The 24556-nt window shown below is 45.6% G+C and overlaps 1 protein-coding gene across 5 annotated transcripts in view; it reads left to right on the top strand.

Moving 5' to 3' along the window:
- The first annotated feature begins 229 nt into the window (after positions 1-229).
- RHEX (regulator of hemoglobinization and erythroid cell expansion) overlaps positions 230-24556 on the top strand; it is a 49606-nt gene continuing 25279 nt past the window's right edge. Inside the window, exons 1-6 of one of the 5 annotated variants that reach the window (XR_008510294.1) lie at positions 230-481; positions 3420-3691; positions 7618-7666; positions 7945-8050; positions 8559-8611; positions 8875-9141. The gene's annotated coding sequence lies outside the window, so the exon portion shown is untranslated. Of the gene's footprint in view, positions 482-3416; positions 3692-7617; positions 7704-7944; positions 8051-8558; positions 8612-8874; positions 9142-24556 lie in introns of those variants that run through there. The other 4 variants (XR_010140629.1, XR_008510291.1, XR_002911736.2 and 1 more) reach the window with 4 other exon arrangements.

The raw sequence follows: 24556 nt of genomic DNA, 5'->3' as shown, positions 1-24556 counted from the left end.
CATGCAGCCACTGTTGCATACTGTCTGCTTGCTCAAATCAATCATGACCCTTTCATGTGAAATCTTCAGTGTTGTGAGCCCTTAAAAGGGACAGAAATTGTGCATTCCGGGAGCTGGGATTTTAAGGCAGTAGCTTGCCAATGCTCCCAGCTGAATAAAGCCCTTCCTTCTACAACTCGGTGTCTGAGAGGTTTTCTCTGCGGCTCGTCCTGCTACATTTCTTCATTCCCTGACTGGGAAATGAGGTAACTGACAGACAGCCAAGGCAGCCCCTTAGGCAGCTTAGGCCTCCCCTGTGGAGCATCCCTGCCGGGGACTCTGGCCAGCCTGAGTGACGTGATCCAAAGAGCACTCCGTGTAGGAAATTGCCCTGGTGGAATGCCTCACCAGAGCAGTGCGTAGCAGGCCCCTGCAGAGGATTAACACAGTGGCTGAACGCCGGGAAGGAACTGGCACTTGGAGTCTGGACATCTGAAACTTGGTAAGACTAGTCTTTGGAACTTACCCCACTCCATCTGAGTGGAAGCGTGGCCTGATAACCCATGACGTGCCTGCAATGGCACTTTTGTTTTGGCTTTGACTTGACTTACATTGCGTGATACTTTGGTTTTGGTTTTGACCTGGCTTGGATTTCTGGATATTCTGATTTTGGTTTTGATTTTGGTTTGATGCAAACTGCAAAAGTGTGTGTGTGCCCTTTTTACGTGTTTTTTGTTTGTGGTGTATGTGTGGTGTGGGTGTGGTGTTTTGTCTCGAAGAAGCATGGGTCAGGCACAAATAAGCCCACCCCACTAGGAACTATGTTAAAAAAAAAAAATTCAAGAAAGAATTTAAGGGAGATTACAGTGTTACTGTGACACCAGGAAAACTTAGAACTTTGTGTGAAATAGACTGGCCAGCATTAGAGGTGGGTTGGCCATCAGAAGGAAGCCTGGACAGGTCCCTTGTTTCAAAGGTATGACACAAAGTAACCTGTAAGCCAAGGCACCCAGATCAGTTTCCGTACATAGACAGTTACAGCTGGTTTTATACCCCCCTTGTCCCCCAACGTAGTTAAGAGAACAGCAGCATAAGCAGCTGGCAGAGGCAAGGAAAGAGCAGTAGAGAGAAAAAAAGGCCATCTATACCAATTCTAAGTTAGTTTAGACTAAACAAGGTCTTATTAATAGCAAAGGATAATTGAAATCCCAAACTTACAAGGTTTTCAACAAAAGTGAAGTTTGCTTAAAGTTAACAGTGTAACATGTATTATGGTAACTTCTAATCTTGTGGCCTTAGATAGTCTAGTCCAAAGGCATAAAGAAAGTTTGCTTTAAAAAAAAAAAAAGGAATGGTTATCTTCAAAAAAAAAAAAAAAAAAAAAAAGAAGGGGAGACAGAATTTATGTAAAAAGAGTGTTATATGGTAAATTCTTGTCCTGAAATAAATTAACTGGTTGTTTAAAGAAAAAAAAATGTTTGTAGTAAGTCAGAAAGTTGAGACACGTTGAAGAATTGTCAGCAAAAGTCATGAAAGAAAAAATGTTATAAAAAAATTTATGCAAAAAATGTTGTATAATTTAAAAGTAATAAGGCCTCGTAAGTACTATTTAAAAAAACAGTTTATGTGCAAGGTGTATAAGAAAAGTAAAACATACCTTTGGTAAAAAGATTATAAAGGGGCATAAGAATGTGGATTTTTACCTACATTAAAAGGTTAAAAAAATTATTGTTTTAAAAGTTTAAGAAAGTTTTAAAACATTAATTATAAAGAAAATTCTGCATGTAAACATATTAGCTAAAGTTAAGAAGGTATCTCCAGTTTTTCTGTGAACTGGACATTAAAGTAAAAAATGCAACAGGTTTTTCTTAAAGCATCAACCTGCTCTTTAACAAAAATTATAAAAGGTTAAAAAGAGTCTATAAAATCTTACCTTATGGTCAAACATGAAAAATTGGATAAATATGTCTACAAGGTTTTATTAAAATTAAGTTTAATATTAATAACATACTAATATAAGGGTAAAATTTAGCTTATCTGGTATAAAAATCATACAAGAACATTATTAAATATAAAATGGTGTTTAGCTTTCTTTTGTCTAAAAACTAATAAAAATTGGTGCTAAAGGAAACATTCATTTTACTAGAGGATCATAAAAGTTAAAGACTTAAAACAAACTTTGGCAATTATGACAGCACACCAAGATGCAAGTGCCTGGTTGAAATGGATCAAATATTCCATCTGCACTTTAAACAAATGCAATTGTTATGCTTGTGCATGTGGCAGGCCAGAGGCCCTAATTGTTCCCCTTCCACTAAGGTGGTCCTCCAGTTGACCAGGCATGGGCTGCATGGTAGCTGTTTTCCAGGATTCTACAGCCTGGAGTAATAAGTCATGCGAAACTCTCTCTGCTATATCCCAAAGTCCCTGCGGGTCAGCCCCCAAGGGCCATCCAGCTTCCGTCTCCCAACACTAAGTTCACTTCATGTCTCTCATGGCAGGGAGGAGACTTAGCATTCCTTGGAGACCTGAAGGGATGCAGTGAGCTTAAGAATTTTCAAGAGCTTATCGATCAGTCAGCACTTGTTCATCCCCGAGTGGATGTGTGGTGGTATTGCGGTGGACCTTTACTGGGCACTCTGCCAAATAACTAGAGTGGCACTTGTGCTTTAGTCCATTTGGCTGTCCTTTTCACCCTGGCATTTCATCAACCAGAGGAAGGAAAAAAAAAAATAATAAGACATTGTAAAGCGAGAGAAGCCCCTTATAGGTCTTTCAACTCTCACATCTATTTAGATGTAACTGAAGCTCCGCAAGGAATACCATATCAATTTAAAGCTTGAAATCAAATAGTTACAAGATTTAAGTCAGTATTTTGGTAGATGACAGTCAATAAAAATGTAGATTAGATAAACTACATCTATTACACCCAACAGCAACGAGCTTTTCATGAGTTAAAAAAAAAAAAAAAAACTCATGTTGGCCCCAGCCCTGGGGCTACCTGAACTGACAAAACATTTTACACTCTATGTGTCAGAAAGAGAAAAAATGGCAGTTAGAGTTTTAACCCAGACTGTAGGGCTCTGGCCAAGTCCAGTGGCCTATCTCTCAAAACAACTAGATGGGGTTTCCAAAGCCTGGCCCCCATGTCCAAGGGCCCTGGTAGCAACAGCCCTGTTAGCACAAGAAGCAGATAAGCTAACTCTTAGACAAAACCTAAACATAAACTCCCCACATGCTGTGGTGATTTTAATAAATACCAAAGGACACCATTAGCTAATGAATGCTAGACTAACTAGATACCAAAGCTTGCTCTGTGAAAATCCCCACATAACCATTGAAGTTTGCAACACCCTAAACCCCGCCACCTTGATCCCAGTATCAGAGAGCCCAGTTAAACATAACTGTGTAGAAGTAATGGACTCAGTTTATTCTAGTAGGACCAACCACTGAGACCACCCTTAAACATCAGTAGACTGGGAGCTGTACATGGATGGGAGCAGCTTCACCAACCCCTGCAAAGTGACTCTGAAGAAGACGACAAGCCCTGCTCCAGTCACATCTGGAAGCTGACTGGTCCATGCATGGCCGAAGCATGAGGAAACTCATCATGGGACTAATTTGCCTTAAAATTTGGACTCATGCAGTAAGGACTTCAACTGACTTTTCTCAGACTGAGAACTGTTTCCAGTATATACAGCAAGTCACTGAGGTAGGACAACAGATTGCTACAGTCCTATTATTTTATGGTTATTGTAAGTGTACCAAGACTCTAAAAGAGACTTGTTTGTAAAATGCTATTCTATCCAAGGTATGTAGCCCAGGAAATAACCAACTTGATGTGTGTTATGACCCATTTTAAGCCTCCCATGATCACAGTTTTTAAAATAAAATTAAGGACTGGTCCCTTTCTAGGTGACACAAGTAAGGTAATAGCTAGAACAGAATAAAGAGGAGTCCCCAAAAATGTAACCTTAAAATTTGATGCTTGTGCCGCTATTGATAGTAAGCAGCATGGACTAGGATGCGGTTCTCTAAATTGGAAAAAAAGTTACACAGTAAAAAAAAAAAGTATATCTGTCAAGAATCATATTTATGTGAGATGTGTCAATACTGGTCTTGTGTCATTTGGGCTACTTGAAAAGAAGATAAAAAAGATCCTGTCTGGCTCCAAAAAGGAAGAGTCAGTCCCTCCTGCATGAGTGGGAGCTGCAACTTTTTAGAATTGATAATCACAAACCCCTCAGACCCAAGGTGGAATAAAGAAAAATATGTAACATTAGGCATTGATGGAAAAGGACTAGATCCTAGTGTAAGCATCCTAATAAAAGGAGAGGTTCAAAAACGTTCTCCAGAACCGTATTTCAGACTTTTTATGATGAACTAAATGTGTCAGTACCTGAGATTCCAAGAAAAACTAAAAATTTGTTTTTGCAATTAGCCGAACATGTAGCCCAGTCTCTACAAGTCACCTCATGTTGTGTTTGTGGAGGAACCATAACAGAAGATCAATGGCCATGGGAAGCCCGAGAATTAGTTCCTACAGACCCAGTTCCTGATGAATTCCCGGCCCAAAAGAACCACCCTGACAAATTTTGGGTTCTAAAAGTCTTATTAATGGACAGTATTGCATAGCTAGAGAAGGAAAAGGATTCACTCATCCTGTAGGGCAGCTTAGTTGTCTTGGGGAAAAGCTGTATAATGGTACCACAAAAACAGTTACATGGTGGAGTTCCATTTACACAGAAAGAAATCCATTCAGTAAATTTCCAAAGTTGCAGACTGTTTGGGCCCACCCAGAATTCCACTGGGACTGGACGGCCCCCACCAGGTTATACTGGATATGTGGACACAGAGCTTATGCTAAGCTGCCTGATCAGTGGACAGGTAGCTGTGTAATTGGCACCATTAAGCCATCTTTCTTCTTACTGCCCATAAAAACAGGTAAACTTCTGGGCTTCCCAGTCTATGCTTCCTGCAAAAAAATGAAGCATAGCCACAGGTGATTGGAAAGACAATGAATGGCCCCCTGAAAAAATCTTACAATACTATGGACCTGCCACTTGGGCACAAGATGGCGCATGGGGATATCAAACCCCATCTGCATGCTCAACCGAATCATATGGTTACAAGCTGTTTTAGAAATTATTACTAATAAAACCGGTCAAGCCTTGACTGTTCTTGCTCGGCAAGAGACTCTGATGAGAAATGCTATCTATCAAAATAGACTAGCTCTTGAGTACTTGCTAGCAGCTGAAGGAGGAGTTTGTGAAAAATTTAACCTTACTAATTGTTGCCTACACATAGATGATCGGGGCAAGTAGTTGAGGATATAGTTAAAGGTATAACAAAACTGGCACATGCACCTGTGCAAGTGTGGCATGGACTCAATCCAGGAGCCATGTTTGGAAATTGGTTCCCAGCAACAGGAAGATTTAAAACTCTTATAATAAGAGTAATAATAGTACTAGAAACTTGCTTACTGCTCCCTTGTCTGATACCTGTATTTCTCCAAATGATAAAAAAACTTCATCGCTTAACCTTAGTTCACCAAAATGCTTCAGCACAAGCATACTATATAAATCACTATCAATCTATTGCACGAAAAGACATAAGTAGCAAAAACAAGAGTGAGAACTCCCACTAATAAAAAGTGATAGTCTCAAAGGCGGGGAAATGAGGGAAGAGAGAGACCCTCTCATATTGTTTTATACTCAGTACCTGTTTTAAGAAAAAACAACAAGGAAGTAAAACCAAAGACAGGAAGCCCAGCGCCAGGACTGAAACCAGGCCTGGGCCTGCCTGGCCTAAACCCAGTAGTTAAAAATCAACTCATAACTTAGAAACCGATGTCATTCATAGATTCCAGACATTGTATAGAAGAACATTGTGAAACTCCCTGCCCTGTTCTGTTTCTCTCTGACCACCGGTGCATGCAGCCCCTGTCACATACTGCCTGCTTACTCAAATCAATCATGACCCTTTCATATGAAATCTTTAGTGTTGTGAGCCCTTAAAAGAGACAGAAATTGTGCATTTGGGGAGCTCGGATTTTAAGGCAGTAGCTTGCCGATGCTCCCAGCCGAATACAGCCCTTCCTTCTACAACTCGGTGTCTGAGAGGTTTTGTCTGCATCTCGTCCTGCTACAACTGGACTTTAAATCTCAGGCAATTTCATGACATCCTCCTTTGTTCTTCTTGCCCTTACCCACCTCCTCTGTCTGCCCAGGATAGGTACTTGCCTTTCTGGCCCTGGATAGACAACCTCATGCTATCTCCCTGTTGCTGTAAACAGGTGTGCTCCACTCCCACCAGCCTCCCCCAGCTGGAGACCCAAGTTCCCCTCTCGTTGCTCAGGGCTTATGTGTGTCATCTGCCCCTCCCCGCTCTCCCATACATCGTGCCCTGTGACTTGATGCTTCATCTTGCATGACTCATGGCTGGCGCCATGGGCACTGGAAAGGTCTGGTTTCCAAGACCCCTTCCTACCCTCCATCCAGTAGCTGTCAAAGGGAAACTTGGTGAGGTCAACTATTTCACTCAGAAGGGAGACAGGGAAAAAGGCAGAAAGGAAGGGAGCTGTTAGGATACCCAACAGGATCCCATCTGGCCTTGGTGCCCCTAAAGTCTGTAAAACTTGGTACTTGTGTTCCCAGATGCTATTTACCCAAGGTGGCTAGTAAATTGCCCTAGTGATCCAATGGGTTCCCCCCACCCCACCTTGGCCACAGTCTCTGCATTGCACAGCCAGCTGCCCAAGACATGTGGCCTGAGAGGTGCTATCTGCTGTAAGGGCTGAATCATGCAGCTCCACTTTATGGGGAAGAAACGGGAAGGAGATTGAATGCAGGTAAAGAGAGCTTTGGGTTTGGAGTCAAAATGCCTGACTCCAGTCCTGGCTACAGCACTTGCCTCAGGCAAGTGCCTTCCCCTGAGATTCCTCACCTATACAATGGGAGGGTTTAAGATTCCTTCTAGCTCTGAGAATCTATGGACAGAACGTGGCTGGAGAGGGGATGGACTTTGTGTCTCCATCCCTCGAGGCAGGAGAAATTCTTTCCCGGTGTGAATAATTCTCCCCTTCCCCACCAGAGCATGGGCAGGCTCTCACGCCTGCCACCTCTTCCTAGTCGTAGCTCTACTGGCCTTACTTATGTCCTGATCCTGTCAACCCCTTTCACATGCCCCTCCCCCAGGTACCTAGCACTGTACATCCTGGTTATCTCTTTTTCTGGCCCTCCTGTCGTATCTGCTAACTCTTGGTAAGAATGGTAGAGCTCTGGCGTGAAACAATTACATGGAGGCAGCAGAATATACTGTGTATGAACATACGACTTAAAGTCAGAGAGATGGAGGTTTACATCCAAACTCTGCCACTTACCAGCCCTATGACCCTGAGCAAGTGTGATCCCCAAGAGCTGTTTTTCTTTATTGTATAATAGGAATAATGATTGTTCCTATCTCAGGTCTATATATGAAGATTAAACAAGTTAATGAATGTGCCTGGTATATATTAAGTTCACAATAAACAGTAGCTAATATTACCATTTAGGATTCTGTAGAGCTCCTTTGCATAGGAATGCAAGAATTACCTGCCTATCTCCTTTGTATTACTTTCCTCTCCTTCCCCTTATGCAGACAACATCACCGCCCTGAAGCCAGAGACTAACACTGCGGGACTCAGCAGGTGGGTGAGAGAAGGGCTGGATCCATGAAGGAGGAAGGTAGGCTCCTGGGGAAGGGATCTGTTGGGACTGGTGTGAGTGGGGCCATGGGTATAGAGGCTAGAGCTGAAGAGAGGGGCTAAAATGGAGGCAGGAGATGGTTGGCCACTAAGGAGGTGGAAACCTGGAAGTGAGAGAGCTCTTACATGGGCGAGGAGGACCCAGGGCACTTTTGTGGAGGGTCATCAAAGCCAGCCAGAGCAGCTGGATGGTCCTCATGTCTCTTAGTTGCTTCCCTCAGCTAAGCACAGCAGCCACAGCCCTTTCTGGCTCCATTGCTGCGGTGGCCCTCATCTTGCTCCTGGTGGGTCTCTTGTCCATGACCCTGAAGAAACGGAGGCATGAGAGTGAGTTGAACAAGCTGGCCCTGGAACTGGGAATGAAGAGAGGAGAAACTGGGGGCAGAGACTGGGGTGTCTTTCCTATGGGGCAGCCTTGTGGGGGAGGGGAGCGGGTAGTGGGAGGGTAATATGAAGGAGATATGAAGATAAGACCTCTTCTCTAGACTTGCTGGGGACTGTACACAGCAATAAGAATTACTCATCATACAAGTTCTTCATGCTGAAAGCTATATATAGTATAAGCCATCTGCATATATGCTTATGGCCTATATGCCTCAGCTAAAAGAAATACTGATGCCAAATAATCTCTTCTAAATAATAAACAAAATTATAAATTATAAAGTGTACTAATTTCCCCTGTGTCTTCTTGGGAATTTAACTTAGTCTCAGGGGCCCAGTGGGCTGAGTGTGGTGGATTTTGCATTTCAAATTAAGCCCTAAATCCAGCAAATAACCAAGTAAAGATGGTTATTAACCCAATTCAGACTGACTCTGAGTTTATCCGTTTTTCTAGGACTCTTTAAGAAACAACTGAGGCATCAGACCAACTTTCCCCACAAGTCCTCGGTAAGGAACTAGTTCAGTCGCATGTAGAGGGGGGCTCCTGGCCTTCTTGCTGCTTCCTTACCTAGACCCCACACAGAGGGTGGTGGGATGAGGTGGGGGGCAGATCTGGAGGAAATGTCTCTGAAAACTGAGATCTAGGGCTTGTGCAGCAAGAACTCAGCATTCTACTTGCTGTCCTGTAGGGACAGCCCAATGCCTGGTTTTGTCTTTGGAAGTCCCTGGTGCCCAGCCATCTGCCTCTAACCAGGGTTCTGTCTCTAAAGGATCTTTCCTGCCATGCTGATGCCATATATTCCAACGTGATCAACCTGGCCCCCCAGAAGGAGGACGACTTTGCTGTCTACGCCAATATGCCCCCTTTTCATCACCCCAGGAGGACATCGCCAGACCAAGTGGAATATGCCTCCACTGTATTCCACTGATGGGAAGCTAATGAGATGCTCAGAGTGGAGGTCAGACCTGGCCCCAGCTGAATCTTGGCATACCCTTTGCTTTAGATTTATGTGTGTGTTTAAAAAAAAAAATACATAGGCCAGGCACGGTGGCTCACACCTGTATCCCAGCACTTTGGGAGGCTGAGGCAGGCAGATCACCAGGTCAAGATATCAAGACCATCCTGGCCAACATGGTGAAACCCCGTCTCTACTAAAGATACAGAAAATAGCCAGTCGTGGTGGTGCATGCCTGTAATCCCAGCTACTTGGAAGGCTGAGGCAGGAGAATCACTTGAACCCAGGGGGCGGAAGTTGCAGTGAGCCAAGATCACACCGCTGCACTCCAGCCTGGCGACAGAGTAAGACTCCATCTCTAAAAAAAATAAATAAATAAAAATAAAATGTAAAACATATTCTGATGGAGGTGGATGGCTAGACATTTCTTCTAATTTATTAGAATCAAAGTACAGTTCTAATAGAAAGGAGTGACATACAAGAGACACAGGACACGCTCATCCAGATCACCCCCAGCCCCAGAGACAGTCTCCTGAGACAGACTGGCCAACAAGGAAGCCCTCTGAGCTTCTGCCCCTCCTGAGGCAAAAGGGCCGAGGAAGGGGATTCAGACCATTTCAGGCCCAGCTGCTTTTGTCTCTCCAGTCTTACCCTGTCAGGAGTTAACACCACATGGGAGTCAACTTAGGAGTCAACACCCCATGGGAGTCAACTTAGGAGTCATGCTTGTATCTGTGATCACATGCATGGCTGACTGCCTCGTGTGTCTGCACAATACAACTGCTGGACAATATGCCAGATGTGGAGGAGGAGGAATAGGGGGGCTGCAGGTGCCTGGGAAGTGCTTCTTACTGAGGAACTTGGTGAGCTCCTAGGAAGGACGGGGGCCACCTGAGAAAGGGGGTGGGGAAGGAGTGCCAAACTGGAAGTGGGCTGTGTGTCATCACTGGCCAGGAACAGCTCCCGTGGGAACTGTGGTAGATGACTGGAACTTTACAATTGATTTACTCCTTCTTTTCATCATTCACAAGTATTCATTAAGCACTTCTGTGATCTAGGTCCTGGGAATACAGCAGTGATCCCAACAGACAAATCCTTGTCCTCACAGAGCTTACCTTCTAGAATGAACAAAGAAACACGTAAACACACAAAATGTCAGATGGTGGGATGTGCTATGGGGAAATAAAGCAAGCATTCCCTACCCTACACTTCCTTGTAAGAGGTGAGAGTGGGTTGCTAGTTTGTATCAGGAGTTCAGGGAAGGCCTTACTGACATTTGACCAAAAAAAAGGTAAGAATGTGACACCTGATGATAAATAAGGAAAGAGCATTTCAGGCAGGAGGAATGGCAGTGCAAAGGCCCTGAGGTAGACGTGTACTTGACATGGTCAAAGAAAAGCGAGGAGATGAATGTGTCTGGAATGGAGTTGGGGAGTGGCAGGGGTCACAGCAACGATGTGGAGGGAGTCAGGGTTCTTCACTATTAGGAGGGGGCTTGGAAAATGGAAAGTTTCAAGCATGGCTTGTGTTTTAAAAAGATTTTTCTGGCTACTGTATTGAGCCAGACTGTAGGGGCAAGAGTGGAAGTAGAGAAGGTGGTAATGCAGGAATGCCCAGTGGTTAAACCCTCAAAACAAAAGGACTTGCATGCTTCTCTGGAGGCAGCTAGAAGGCAGGACTCCAGGCAGAAGAGAGAAAACCAGGTTGAGGCCAGTCTCTGGATGGCAGGGACCCCACAGACTGCACCAATGGTGGCAGTGGGAAAGGTTCCTGGGGAGGTTGGTCAATGACTAACAAGGCCAGAAGCCTTCTACCTTGAGTCTTGCTCTGGCAACCCCACCTCTTCTTTCATTTTCTCCCATCTAGGGAGAAGTCTAATGGGCATGATAGTTAGAGGTGGTGAGAGGATAGGGACAGGCAAGTCCTGCCTGTGGAACAACAGGGATCAGGGACTCAACAAGTCTTTGACCTCTCACCAGGACCAGCATGTTGGGAACACGCTTCTCCATCCACATTCGGTCTCAGAATGGGCAGCTGCTTCCCCTGCACCCTCATCTTGGCATGGTCTTGGTGATAGGTTGGGGAGCGTGGGACATTGCACAGAAGGGGTGCAGAAGGCAGTGGGGACCCAACCATCGGTTTTTCAGTTTTTCAGTGGCCTGTATCTGCTTTAGCCAGGACTGGGCTTGGCCCCAGGACTAGAGGGACCAAAAAGAAGAACCACTGTTTAGACTGCCATGACACACAGGGCCCGGGAAGATCTCTGGCTGGATGTGTTCAGCACCTTTGGTCCCTCCAGGGATTTCTGAAGATTCTCATTCAAATCAGTACCTGAGTTTGGGAATCAGTGACTGCAGGCAGTGTTTCCCAGCATATTCCATGGAGAATCCGTCCAGAGCCCCGGTCTTTAGAGGCGTATGCCTCTGGTTCTACCACTCTTTACAGTCTCGTTGCTCTTATCTGCGAATCTCTTATCTATTAACTAGACAATCCCCTAATTTATAGGGGTGTCTACTTAAAATTATTGATATCTTTAAATTTTAAAAGAGGAGAACTCTCTTTCTTATAAAGGGTTACAACCTGGGCCAGGCGCAGTGGCTCACGCCTGTAATCCCAGCATTTTGGAAGGCCGAGGTGGGCAGATCACTTGAGGCCAGGAGTTTGAGACCAGCCTGACCAACATGGTGAAACCCTGTCTCTACTACAAATACAAAAATAAGCCGGGTGTGGTGGCACATGCCTGTAATCCCAGCTATTCGGGAGGCTGAGGCAGAAGAATTGCTTGAACCTGGGACGTCAAGGTTGCAGTGAGCCGAGATTGCACCACTGCACTCCAGCCTGGGCAACAAGAGAGAGACTGTCTCAAAAAAAATAGGGTTACAACCTACAGGCAGGGAAGTGGAGCCTCTGGCTGAAACTGAAAGCAGACACTTCAGAGACAGAGGGGAGAGGCTGAGATTTATGCTTAGTGAGATTGGCTGTACATACATATTCAGTAGGTTATAAGGCAATCTTATAAATATTTATGAGGGGTCCTAATGCATGTGTAGTGCATAAACATATATGTTACATATGACCCATATTTGTAGAGACAGTATTAAAATGCAATAAATTTAAGCTCTGTATGTCAAAAGGTGAAACATAAGGCACAAAGCCACTTTGTGCTTAATCTCTGTAAACCAGCCAGAGCCAGTCAGTGGTTGGTGGTCAGTTATCAGGACAGGACGGAATTCTTTGTCAGGCCGCTCAGTTTTCATGGTGAACCCGTGATAAGGGAGTGGAGTCTGGCCATGGTGTCAGGTGATCCGCTGAAGTCCATGGAAGGATCTTCCAGTCTTTGTTTTTCAGATGTTGGTTTCTGTTTATCTCTTAGAAAGCCTGGTAACAACAAAAAGAGGGGGTACTGAGGCATGTCTAACCTCCTATCTTATAAAAGCCAGGGAAACTTAAAGTTTTTCTGGGTGATCTGGGCCAAGAGGGGTCCATTCAGTCTGTCAGAGGCATCAGATTTTATTCTGGTTCCACAGGGGACTCTAGAACATGATTCCTGGTCTCTCCACCCTAATCCTGTCATCATCCTAGTAGATTTTAGTGGCAATGTAGATAGTTCTTCCTAGCTCTGAGCTCAAAGTTTCCCAAAGTGTATTTTTCTAGTTATGAGAGATGTTATGAGAGACGTTAATGGGTGTAGGGATAGAGAGATTAAATGAGACCTATGATCAAATAAGTTTGGGAAATGATGAATAAACAAAGGGTAATGTAGAAGAAGAAATTTTCATTTAAAACCAAAGCTGATGATGTGGATTCCTAATAAGATAAGTGAGCAACAACCTGGAGGAGGCCCCAGGTGGGGAAAGCAATTGTTCTGCCAGACAGCTCATCACTGACAACCCACTGGCACAACATCCTGTTCCCAAACACCTCACTACACACATAGCCCCAACAGCACAACCTCATTCTGCACATACCCCCTCCAGCACAACCCTAGAAAACTTCCCTCCAGTCCCTGCCTCTTTGCAGACAGCCCCTTCTCTGCTGTGCTGCCCATTGCCTCCTTGCAACATATTCTCCCTGTAATATGCTTGCTTCCTTTTTTTTTTTTTGAGACGGAGTCTCGCTCTGTCGCCGAGGTTAGAGTGCAGTGACGCCATTTCGGCTCACTTCAAGCTCCGCCTCCCAGGTTCACGCCATTCTCCTGCCTCAGCCTCCTGAGTAGCTGGGACTACAGGTGCCAGCCACCACGCCCAGCTAAATTTTTTTTGTATTTTTAGTAGAGACGGCATTTCACCATATTAGCCAGGATGGTCTTGATCTCCTGACCTCATGATCCGCCCGCCTCAGCCTCCCAAAGTGCTAGGATAACTCACTACTGTCTTGGTAAATTCTTTTACCATCTGTGACGCCAGCCCCAGCCAGTTGCACCTGCAACAGATGACAGCTACTTCTGTCTTCTAAGGAGGGTGGAATGGTTCACATGGATAAGAAAATACATACTCCATGGCTCCATTCCACTTACGGGGACTGGAGAGGGGAGGAGAAGGTAGAAAGGAAACTAACATTTTTGTGCTTCTGCGCCTTTTCTATGTTGATAACCTGCAAGTGCAGGGCAGACAGCCCATGTGACCTGATTGCATAATACTTTCCTGCTGTACACCTGTTGGCCAGCAAAGTTATTACTAGGCCCACTTTCACTCTCAAAAGTGTCATAGTTTGGATGACGAATTATGTGGTTACCTGTTAACGAGGCTTTGAAAATGTAAAAGCAGGTTCAAGACCAAATAAGGAGAGGAAAGCAAAGTTGTTTTGTACAACAAAGTGAGGAGAGTTGAGTTGGGGTGAGGTGGAGGGGGCGAGGGAGATAAGAGGAAAGTTTTGAAGGGGAAAAGGGGCTAAAATTATGGAGATGTAAAAGGCTTTCACTACCACAAACCTCAGTAAAGCCACTGAACACAGACATGCCTTATAGGGTATTTTGGGGAAGGGAAATTCATGAAGAGGGGACTGAAATCCACAACTCAATCAGCATAGAGCAGAAATAAGGGGGAAGTGGTAAGAGGCGCACTATGAATGAGCTGGAGAATTTAAGGGGAGGCTGAACTCAGAGTCGAAGTGACCTTGAGAAGATAAACCCTCTGGAAATTCTCAGAATCTCAGGCTGGGCCCCAGAGTATCTAAAGATGCTACAGTTCAAGGGATTGAGCCAATTGTATATAAATCTTAATGGATAGGTTGACCTCAGCATAAAACTTGGTGGAAATTTTAAACAGGTTTCTTTATTTCAGCACTTCTCAGAGCATTCATTGTGTAAGGTACTTTGTGGATATCCAGATAGTATTCTTCAAACTCTCTTTTATTTCCCCAGGGAGTATCCCATAGGACAAGAAGCATTCTTTGTGACACTCTGTGGGAAGAACTGGTTTAAAGGGGTACCTGTCTGGGCAACACTGTCCCATGGGGGCCCCCATGACCAAACTAACTCTGCTTCTATCCAGAAAGGGTGCAGAGTAGCCACTAGACTTTTATGTGGCAAATGGGATGGTTATGCCCAGCCTGAAGCCAGGATGCCCTTTCTGGCTGCCTTGATTTGTGTTCAACAGCTCCAAATGCTTAATGAGGCAGTAAGAGACATCTCTCTTGGGCAGTACTTCCCAACTGGGGGTGAGTTTGCCACCCTTACCCCATCCCAGTGAATATTTGCAATTCCTAAAGACGTGTTTTGATTGTCACACCTGGGTGGGGAACATGCTACTGGCATCTAATGCATAGAGGGCAGTAATGCTGCTAAACATCTTTCAACGCACAGGACAGAGCCCCACAAAAGAGAATTATCTAACCCCAAATGTCCATAACACTGCTGTTGAGAAAACCTACTGCAGGATCTTACTGGGCTTCATAGGTAAGCTTGCCTTTGTTCTGGCTTCTGTAGATATCTAAAACAAAGATACTGCCCAGGCCCTCAACATCCTGAGCCAGGGCTCAAGGCAATTCCAATAGCAGTAGAATGAACACTAAATATTGATTTCAAAATCTCAGCAACTAGAAGAATGACCAACCATCCTGGTTGGCCTGGGACTGTCCTAGTTTTAGCATTGAAAGTTTCAGGTTCCAGGAAAGTCCTCAGGCCTGGGCTGTTGGTCACCCTAGCAGCTGAGGGACTCTTCAATACAGAATTAGTCTTTGTGCACTGGAGATGAATATACTTTAATTTGCAACCTGTGAAAACATCTATAAACATCTACTGAAGCCTGTTCTGTCTGCACCAACATTTTCATTGAGTACGTATTCTGCCTACCAGATACAGCTGCTCTACAACTTTCAAGGCCTGGTATAAAACTAACTTTTACCTATTTTTAAAAATTACATGAATAGCAAAAACTTGGATTAACCCAGTATTCTGGTATTTTCAATTTCCTTGGGAGCTTAGAGGACGGACAAATAAAAGGATTCTTTATTTCAACATCAAATATATGCTATTGTTTACATATGAAGATAACCACATATATGTATAAATTCACTATTACTTTTTAGCAATACTATAAAATCCAACAGAAAAAAATAGCATTTACTATTAAAAAAAAAAAAGAATTAGTCTTTGTGGGTTTGCCCTTCTCAGTTAGGATGGGGGAATTCTGGACATTTCCAGCTAAAGCCCAGGGGTCAAGGGAATGATAAACTCCTCAGTCTTGAGCATTGAGAGAAATTCTACCAGCTCGCCCTCAGTAGAAAGGTCCATAGTCCTGCTCCTCACCCGCCTGGCAGGGAGAGCTGCCTTTCTCTCCTGCCATCCCCCTATATCCACGGCTTCTCTCAGAGGAGCTGCTAAGTGCATTTTGCAGAATGAGTGACCGGGCGCTGCTTTTCCAGAAGATTCTCAGGAAATTCTGTTCGGTAGGCAGAAGCACTGCTAGACGTTCGGCTACGTGACTGTTGTTATCTCTCCTGGGAAAGCATAATTCTGGAAGGCTCTGAACATCCTCAAAGAAAAAAAATGCATCTATGTTTTAACAAAGGCAGGGACTTGGAACATGAAATGCTTTGCACAGTCCTGAGAGAAATCTCCTATGTGTCTGGAAATGAGGCTCGCTTGCTCTCTTAATGTTTCTACTGTACTGGGGAATAGGAGAAGCCAGCTTCTCGTGTCCAGTGAGGAGGAATATTTTATCACTGAAATTTAGAATTGCTGGCCCCTGGTGACCATAAAAAGCAGACTGCCTTTATTTGGTTTTATTATTTTTAAATCCTCCATAGACAATGCACCCCTTGAATGCCAGATTCCAGGATGGACTGCTCCCACTACCCTCCCCACCACTGGTTCACCTCTGTCCTATCAGCCATCAGTCTTGGCCCTTCACTTACTGTGTACAACACTTGGCAAGGTAACTATTTTCTATAAGTCCAGGCTTTCTCACCTGTAAAATTGAAATAATAATGATATTGATAGGTATTGGCTGATTTTATTAGGGTTCTCTAGAGGGACAGAAGTAGTAGGATATACGTATATATAAAGGCGAATTTATTAAGGAGTATTGACTCACACGATCACAAGGTGAAGTCTCACAATAGGCCATCTGTAAGATGAGGAACAAGGAAGCCAGCCGGAGTCCCAAAACCTCATAAGTAGGGAAGCTGACAGTGCAGCCCTCAGTCTGTGGTTGAAGGTCTGAGAGCCCCTGGCACCCTACTGGTATAAGTCCAAGAGTCCAAAAGCTGAAGAACTTGGAATCTAATTTTCAAGGGCAGGAAGAATCCAGCACGAGAGAAAGATGAAGGCTGGAAGACTCAGGCCAGTCTAGTTCTTCACGGTTCCTCTGCCAGCTTTTATTCTAGCCATGCTGGCAGCAGATTAGATGGGTCTGCCTGGATTGTGGGTGGGTCTGCCTCTCCCAGTCCACTAACTCAAATGTTAATCTCCTTTGGCAACATCCTCATAGACATACCCAGGAACAATACTTTGCGTCCTTCAATCCAATCAAATTGACACTCAATATTAACCATCATACTGATGATATTATATGATAATATTCTGCAAACTATAAGATGCTGTTGAAAATGCAAAAAAAAAAAGAAAAAAAAGGCATTGAGCAGTGACTCACATTTGTCATCCCAGCGCTTTGGGAGGGCAAGGTGAGAGGATCACTTAAGGCCAGGAGTTCAAGACCAGTCTGGGCAACATGGCGAGATCACATCTCTACAAAAAAATAAAAAGTAGCCAGGCCTGGTGGTGCATGCCTGTGGTCCTAGCTACTAGGGAAGCTGAGGCAGGAGGATCCCTTGAGCCCAGGAGGCCGAGACTGCAGTGAGCTATGATCGTGCCACTGTACTCCAGCCTCGGTAACAAAGTGAGACACCCCCTGTCCAACAACTCAAAAAAAAAAAAAAAGAAAAAGAAAAAGAAAGTGTAAAAAATTAACAACTGATTATAACTGCTTATGTTATAAAGGATTATTTCCCATTGGTCAATCGAATGGACTAAATCAGTAGGCATATTTTGCCATCATTAGATGGAAGAAGCCATTATAAGTTAAAACCCTTTTTTTAGAACCTGTCTCAGGTACCGTTTAGCAACAGATCCTCATAAACGGGAACTCAACAAATAAGTCTTTCATGCCGCCCCTAATTTTTCATTTCCTTAAGGAGCTGATGACCTAGGTAGGAATTTAAAACTGGCACAAAACAGTGGAAGAAAATCTAGCCCAGAAGGAAGAAAGGACACATTCAATGTACAAAGGTCCAAACATACAAAACTGATGAACATAGAAACATGGTCCTTATTCCAAGAGGATTCTTGTTTTTATGAGAATGGGCCGGGCGCGGTGGCTCACGCCTATAATCCCAGCACTTTGGGAGGCCGAGGTGGGTGGATCACAAGGTCAGGAGATCGAGACCATCCTGGCTAACACGGTGAAACCCTGTCTCTACTAAAAATACAAAAAAATTAGCCAGGCATAGTGGTAAGAGCCTGTAATCCCAGCTACTTGGGAGGCTGAGGCAGGAGAATAGCTCGAACCTGGGAGGCAGAGGTTGCAGTGAGCCGAGATCGCGCCACTGCACTCCAGCCTGTGCAACACAGCAAGACTCTGTCTCAAAAAGAAAAAAAAAAAAAAGAGGATGTATTTTAGGCTTTGTAAAAATACCATACCCCTGTAATGTACTCTGAAAATATGTTTCTGGGCATAGATATTAAAAACACAATTTACTGAATTCCAGCATGTCCCCTGAAACACCACAACTGGAGGTGGTCTTTACTGCCCAAGGAAAGCAGGGTGACAGCCAGAAGCCCTAACATTTATGACTGCTCCTCATGGCTCAGCATCTGTATACACCTACCACATTCTTCCTGTGTCTTTTTTTTTTTTGAGACATGGTCTCGCTCTGTCACCTAGGCTGGAGTGCAGTGGTGTGATCACAGCTCACGGCAACCTTAATCTCCTGGACTCAAGAAATCCCCCTCACCCCGCCTCAACCCCCCAAGTAGCTGGGACTATAAGCATGTGCTACCATAGGCAGCTAAGTTTTGTGTTTTTGGTAGAGACAGAGTTTCGCCATATTCCCCAGGCTCGTCACGAACTCCTGGATTCAAGCAATCCACCTACCTTGGCCTCCCAAAGTGCTGAGATTACAGGCACGAGCCACCATGCCTGGCTCCTCCTGTGTCTTTACCAGGCCTTTGGGATCTCCTTGGCAGGCTCCACCTGTCTCTGATGTGGGAGCACCTCAGGGCTCTGTCCTGGCCCTTTGCCCTCTCACTCTACTCCCAAGGCTTCAGGTGCCATCTGCTTGCTGATGCCACTAAAATCTACATTGCCAGCAGCAGACAGGTGCATACATCTGTTTACTGGACCTCATCTTTTGTGCATATCATAGCAACAATCATGACGATGATGATAAACACTTATATAGTCTTTAAGTGTGCCAGACACATTGTAAGTATTTCACATATATTAACTCATAACTCTCATGACAGCACTTGAGAAAGCTAGTATTATTATTATTATCATCTCTAAGCAGTAGAGTCACAGACAGCTTAGGTAACTTCTCCAAGATCACACAGCAATAAGATGGAAGAGCCTGTTGGGCTTCGGAGTCTGAGTTTTTGTCACTATGCATACTGGGCCCCGTGTTCTCAAACTCAACACATCTGAAAAGAAAGTATCCTGCTGTTCCTCCATGACTCCCTGTCTCGCCGCCACCCACCCACTTGCCCAGGCTGGAAATCTGTGAGTCACCCTGGAATTCTCTCCCTCCCACCTCCATTCAAAGTAGTTCAATCACCAAATCCTATCATTTCTACCTCCTACATATTTAAAACATCTGTTTAATGGCCTCTTTATCTCCTCCAGTCTATTCTCCACATTGCAACCAGAGGGTTCCCCTAAAAAGAACTTAATCTTGCCTCCTTTTGACTGACTAACTAGCCTTCGATGGGCTACCACTATCTGTTGGTTAAATCCAGACTCCTTAACACAGCCTACAAGGGCCTCCGTAATCTGACCCATTCCCACCTTTGCGGCCTCGTCACTCCTCACTGCCTCGTACCCGCTCCCCTCTATCTTGGCTGGCTCTCAGTTTTTCAAATGCACTGGGCACTTTCTCTCTCATGGGACTTTATGCTCTTTCCTCTGCCCAGAATCCTTCCTCCACTCCCTAGATCAGAGCTGGGACCTTCTCTGACCAAAGACTGTGATGTGACCCTCTGCTGTATGTTCCTTGTCTCCTTTTAACTTTCCATAATACAAAATTCATCACACCTCAGTGCAATTTTTTATCTAAAGTCTATGTTCCCAATAGCATGAGGGTAGGGACAATGTCTATCTTCTTCAACTCTGTGTCCCAAGTGCTTAGCACAGAGCCACATATATAGTGGACTATCAAGAAATATCTGTAGAATGAATGAATGGATGAATAAATGAATGAATGCCAGAGCCACTTGAAGGGATGGCATACTGGCCATAGTAGCACAGCAAATGTTTTATATGATTCTTTTTAATATCAGCCTTATGAGATAGAATTCACATACAATACAATTCACCAATTAAAAGTGCACAATTCTCTCTACCTCTCCCTCTGCCTCTCCCTCTCCCCCTCCCCCTCCCTCGGTCTCCCTCTCCTTCTCTCTTTGGTCTCCCTCTGTTGCCAAAGCTGGACTGTACTGCCGTGATCTCAGCTCGCTGCAACCTCCCTGCCTCGGGCTCCTGGGATTCTCCTGCCTCTGCCTGCGGAGTGCCTGGGATTGCAGGCGCGGGCCGCCATGCCTGACTGGTTTTTGTATTTTTGGTGGAGACGGGGTTTCGCCGTGTTGACCGGGCTGCTCTCCAGCTCCTGGCCCCCAGTGATCTGCCTGCCTCGGCCTCCCGAGGTGCTGGGATTGCAGACGGAGTCTCGCTCACTCAATGCTCAATGTTGCTCAGGCTGGAGTGCAGTGGCGTGATCTCGGCTCGCTACAACCTCCACCTCCCAACCGCCTGCCTTGGCCTCCCAAAATGATAAGATTACAGCCTCTGCCCCGCCGCCACCCGGTCTAGGAAGTGAGGAGCGTCTCTGCCTGGCCGCCCATGATCTGGGATGTGAGGAGCCCCTCTGCCGGGCCGCACTGTCTGGGAAGTGAGGAGCGCCTCTGCCCGGCTGCCATCCCCTATAGGAAGTGAGGAGCGTCTCTGCGTGGCCGCCCATCCTCTGGGATGTGAGGAGCGCCTCTGCCCGGCCGCCCCGTCTGGGAGATGAGGAGCACCTCTGCCCGGTCGCCCCATCAGGGAGGTGAGGAGCTCCTCTGCCCAGCCGCCCCATCTGGGAAGTGAGGAGCGCCTCTGCCCGGCCGCCCCGTCTGGGAGATGAGGAGCACCTCTGCCCGGCCGCCCCGTCTGGGAAGTGAGGAGTGCCTCTGCCCGGCTGCCCCCTCTGGGAGGTGAGGAGCACCTCTGCCCGGCTGCCCCATCTGGGAGATGAGGAGCACCGCTGCCCGGCTGCCCCGTCTGGGAGGTAAGGAGCGCCTCTGCCCGGCTGCCACCCCGTCTGGGAGGAAGTGAGGAGCGCCTCTGCCCGGCCGCCCCGCCTGGGAGATGAGGAGCACCTCTGTCCGGCCGCCCCATCTGGGAGGTGAGGAGCGCCTCTGCCTGGCCACCACCCCGTCTGGGAGGAAGTGAGGAGCGCCTCTGCCCGGCCGCCACCCCGTCTGGGAGGAAGTGAGGAGCGCCTCTGCCCGGCTGCACTGTCTGGGAGGTGAGGAGCGCCTCTGCCCGGCCGCCACACCGTCTGGGAGGAAGTGAGGAGCGCCTCTGCCCGGCCGCCCCGTCTGGGAGGTGAGGAGCGCCTCTGCCCCCGCCGCCCTGTCTGGGAGGTGAGGAGCGCCTCTGCCTGGCCGCCCCGTCTGGGAGGTGTACCCAACAGCTCCGAAGAGACAGCGACCATCGGGAGCGGGCCATGAGGACGATGGCGGTTTTGTTGAAAAGAAAAGGGGGAAATGTGGGGAAAAGAAAGAGAGATCAGATTGTTACTGTGTCTGTGTAGAAAGAAGTAGGCATAGGAGACACCATTTTGTTCTGTACTAGGAGAAATTCTTCTGCCTTGGGATGCTGTTGATCTATGGCCTTTCGCCCAACCCCGTGCTCTCTGAAACATGTGCTGTGTCAACTCAGGGTTAAAGGGATTAAGGGCGGTGCAAGATGTGCTTTGTTAAACAGATGCTTGAAGGCAGCATGCTCTTTAAAAGTCATCACCACTCCCTAATCTCAAGTACCCAGGGATGCAAACACTGCAGAAGGCCGCAGGGACCTCTGCCTAGGAAAACCAGAGACCTTTGTTCATGTGTTTATCTGCTGACCTTCTCTCCACTATTATCCTATGACCCTGCCATATCCCCCTCTCCGAGAAACACCCAAAAATGATCAATAAATACTTAATAAAAAAAAAAGTGCACAATTCCATGGTTTTTAGTATATTCACAGAGTTATGCAACCACCCATTGTTGTGCGCCACCATCAATTTCAGGCCATTTTCATCACCCCCAAAGGAAACTCTGCACTCAGGAGTCATCCCCCATTTCCTTTATATTATTACAGGTTGGGTACCCCTACTCTGAAAATCTGAAATCTGAAATGCTCCAAAAGCTGGAACTTTTTGAGTGCTGACATGATGCCACAAGCAGAAAACTTCACATTCGACCTCACGTGACAGGTCTCAGTCAAAATGTAGGAACAGAACACACAGTTTATTCAACATTCCTAAAGGAAAAAAGACCCTCCCAGCCCCCTCATAGGTGATGTTTTTTTTTGCACGTGCCCAGATTCCCTTCACCCAGGCACACCCACAAAGGGTAATAACAGGGCCAGACTTGTTAATGGCCTGTTCCCACAATGCCCCACAGGGGGCCAAAACTGTGTGCATTACTCACTGTGTTTTTTTGCTCATTCTCTGCCTGTGGTGTAAATATATTGTTGAAAATGTCCAGAAGGCCTGCAAATATCTCTATGGGTAACAGTGATAAGAAAAAGAGGAAGCACTCATGTTTATCTATGGCACAGAACGTCAAGTTGTTGGAGAAACTGGACAGCAGTGTAGGTGTGTAGCATCTTGCTGGAAAGTATGGTCTTAGAATGGCCAATATATATGACATGAAGAAACAAGGATAAACTGTTGGAGTCCTGTGCTGAATGTGATGAACAGAAGTTAATGAAAAATAGAAAAACACCGCATAAAGCTAAAAATGAAGACCTCAATCATGTATGAAAAGAGTGGATCATCGGCAGTGGACATATGCCACTTAATGGTATGCTGACCATGAAACAAGCATAGATCTATGATGATGGACTGAAAATTGAAGAGAACTGTGAATATTCAACAGGCTGGTGGCAGAAATTTAAGTAAAGATACAGCATTAAATTTTTAAACAATTGTGGTGACAAAGCATCTGTTGGTTACAAAGCAGCAGAGAAATTCATTGATGAGTTTGCCAAGGTCATGGTTGATGAAATCTGATGCCAAAGTCTTTTTTTTTTTTTTTTTTTTGAGACAGAGTCTCACTGTGTTGCCCAGACTGGAGAGCAGGGGCATGATCTCTGCTCACTGCCACCTCCACCTCCTGGGTTCAAGCGATTCTCCTGCCTCAGCCTCCCAGTAGCTGGGATTACAGGTGCCCACCACTACGCCTGGCTAACATTTTTGTATTTTTAGTAGAGACAGAGTTTCACCATGTTGGCTAGGCTGGTTTTGAACTCCTGATCTCAACAGATCCACCCGCCTCGGCCTCCCAAAGTGCTACGATTACAGGCATGAGCCACCGTGCACGGCCAGAACAAGTCTTTAATGCTGATGAAACATCACTGTCTTGGCATTATTGCCCCAGAAAGACACTGACTACAGCTGATGAGACCGCACTTATAGGAATTAAGGATGCCAAGGAGAGGATAACTATGCTTAGATGTGCGAATGCAATAGGCATGCATAAGTGTACTTGCTGCGAGAAGCAAAAGCTTGTTGTTTTCTATAAGTGAATTTCCTACCAATCCGTTATTATGCTAACAAAAAAAACATGGATCACCATGGAGTCTTTTTTTTTTTTTTTTTTAATGAGACAGGGTTTTGCTCTGTCACCCAGGTTGGAGTGCTGTGGCATGATCACAGCTCACTGCAGCCTCAAACTCCTGGGGTTAAGCCATCCTCTGGCCTCAGCTTCCCGAGTAGTTAGGACTACAGGCATGCACAGGCATGTGCCACCACCCTTGGCTAATTTTTCTATGTTTTTGTAAAGACAGGGTTTTGCCATGTTGCCCAGGCTGGTCTCAAACTCCTGGGCTCAAGCGATCCACCCTCCTCGATCTCCCAAAGTGCTGGGATTAGAGGCATGAGCCACTGCACCCAGCCCAGGGACATCTTTTATGCTTGGTTTCATAAACCTTTTGTACCAGAGGCTCACGCCCACTGCAGGGAAGTCGGACTGCATGACAACTGCAAGATTTTCTTATTCCTTGACAGCTGTTCTGCTCATCTTCCAGCTGAAATTCTCATCAAAAATGTTTATGCCATGTACTTCCCCCAAAAGTGACTTCATTAATTCAGCCATGTGACCAGCATATCCTTAGACCAGGAAAGAATAAATATAAGAACACTTTCTTGAATAGCATCCTGGAAGCAGTGAACAGAAGTGTGGGTGTGGAAGGTTTTCAGAAGGAATTTAGCTGAAGGATGGCTTATATGGACTGCATTTTTCTTATATCTCATTATAAGAATTTTTGATTAGATCATTTCCAGCATCCTTTCTGCTCTAAAATTTCACGGTTTTGTGTATTACATGTCATCCACCACTCTGCTTTAAATAGCAAAGTCAGAATTATTGAAGTCTGTGTCTTGTTCTCTGTATCCCCACCAGCCGGGATTGTGCCTGTACCTAGTATGTGCTCGATACATATTTGTGGCATGGATAAATGAGTGAATTAAGGTGCTGTGTTACATATGCATGGTGTATACATGCATCGTGTCCACTCCCTACTACATGCAAACACTT

This window comes from Pongo abelii, chromosome 1 (genome assembly GCF_028885655.2).
Source record: "Pongo abelii isolate AG06213 chromosome 1, NHGRI_mPonAbe1-v2.0_pri, whole genome shotgun sequence".
Classification (NCBI taxonomy): domain Eukaryota; kingdom Metazoa; phylum Chordata; class Mammalia; order Primates; family Hominidae; genus Pongo; species Pongo abelii.
Note: the sequence above shows the minus strand (reverse complement) of the source record. Positions and strands in the feature narration are given on the sequence as shown.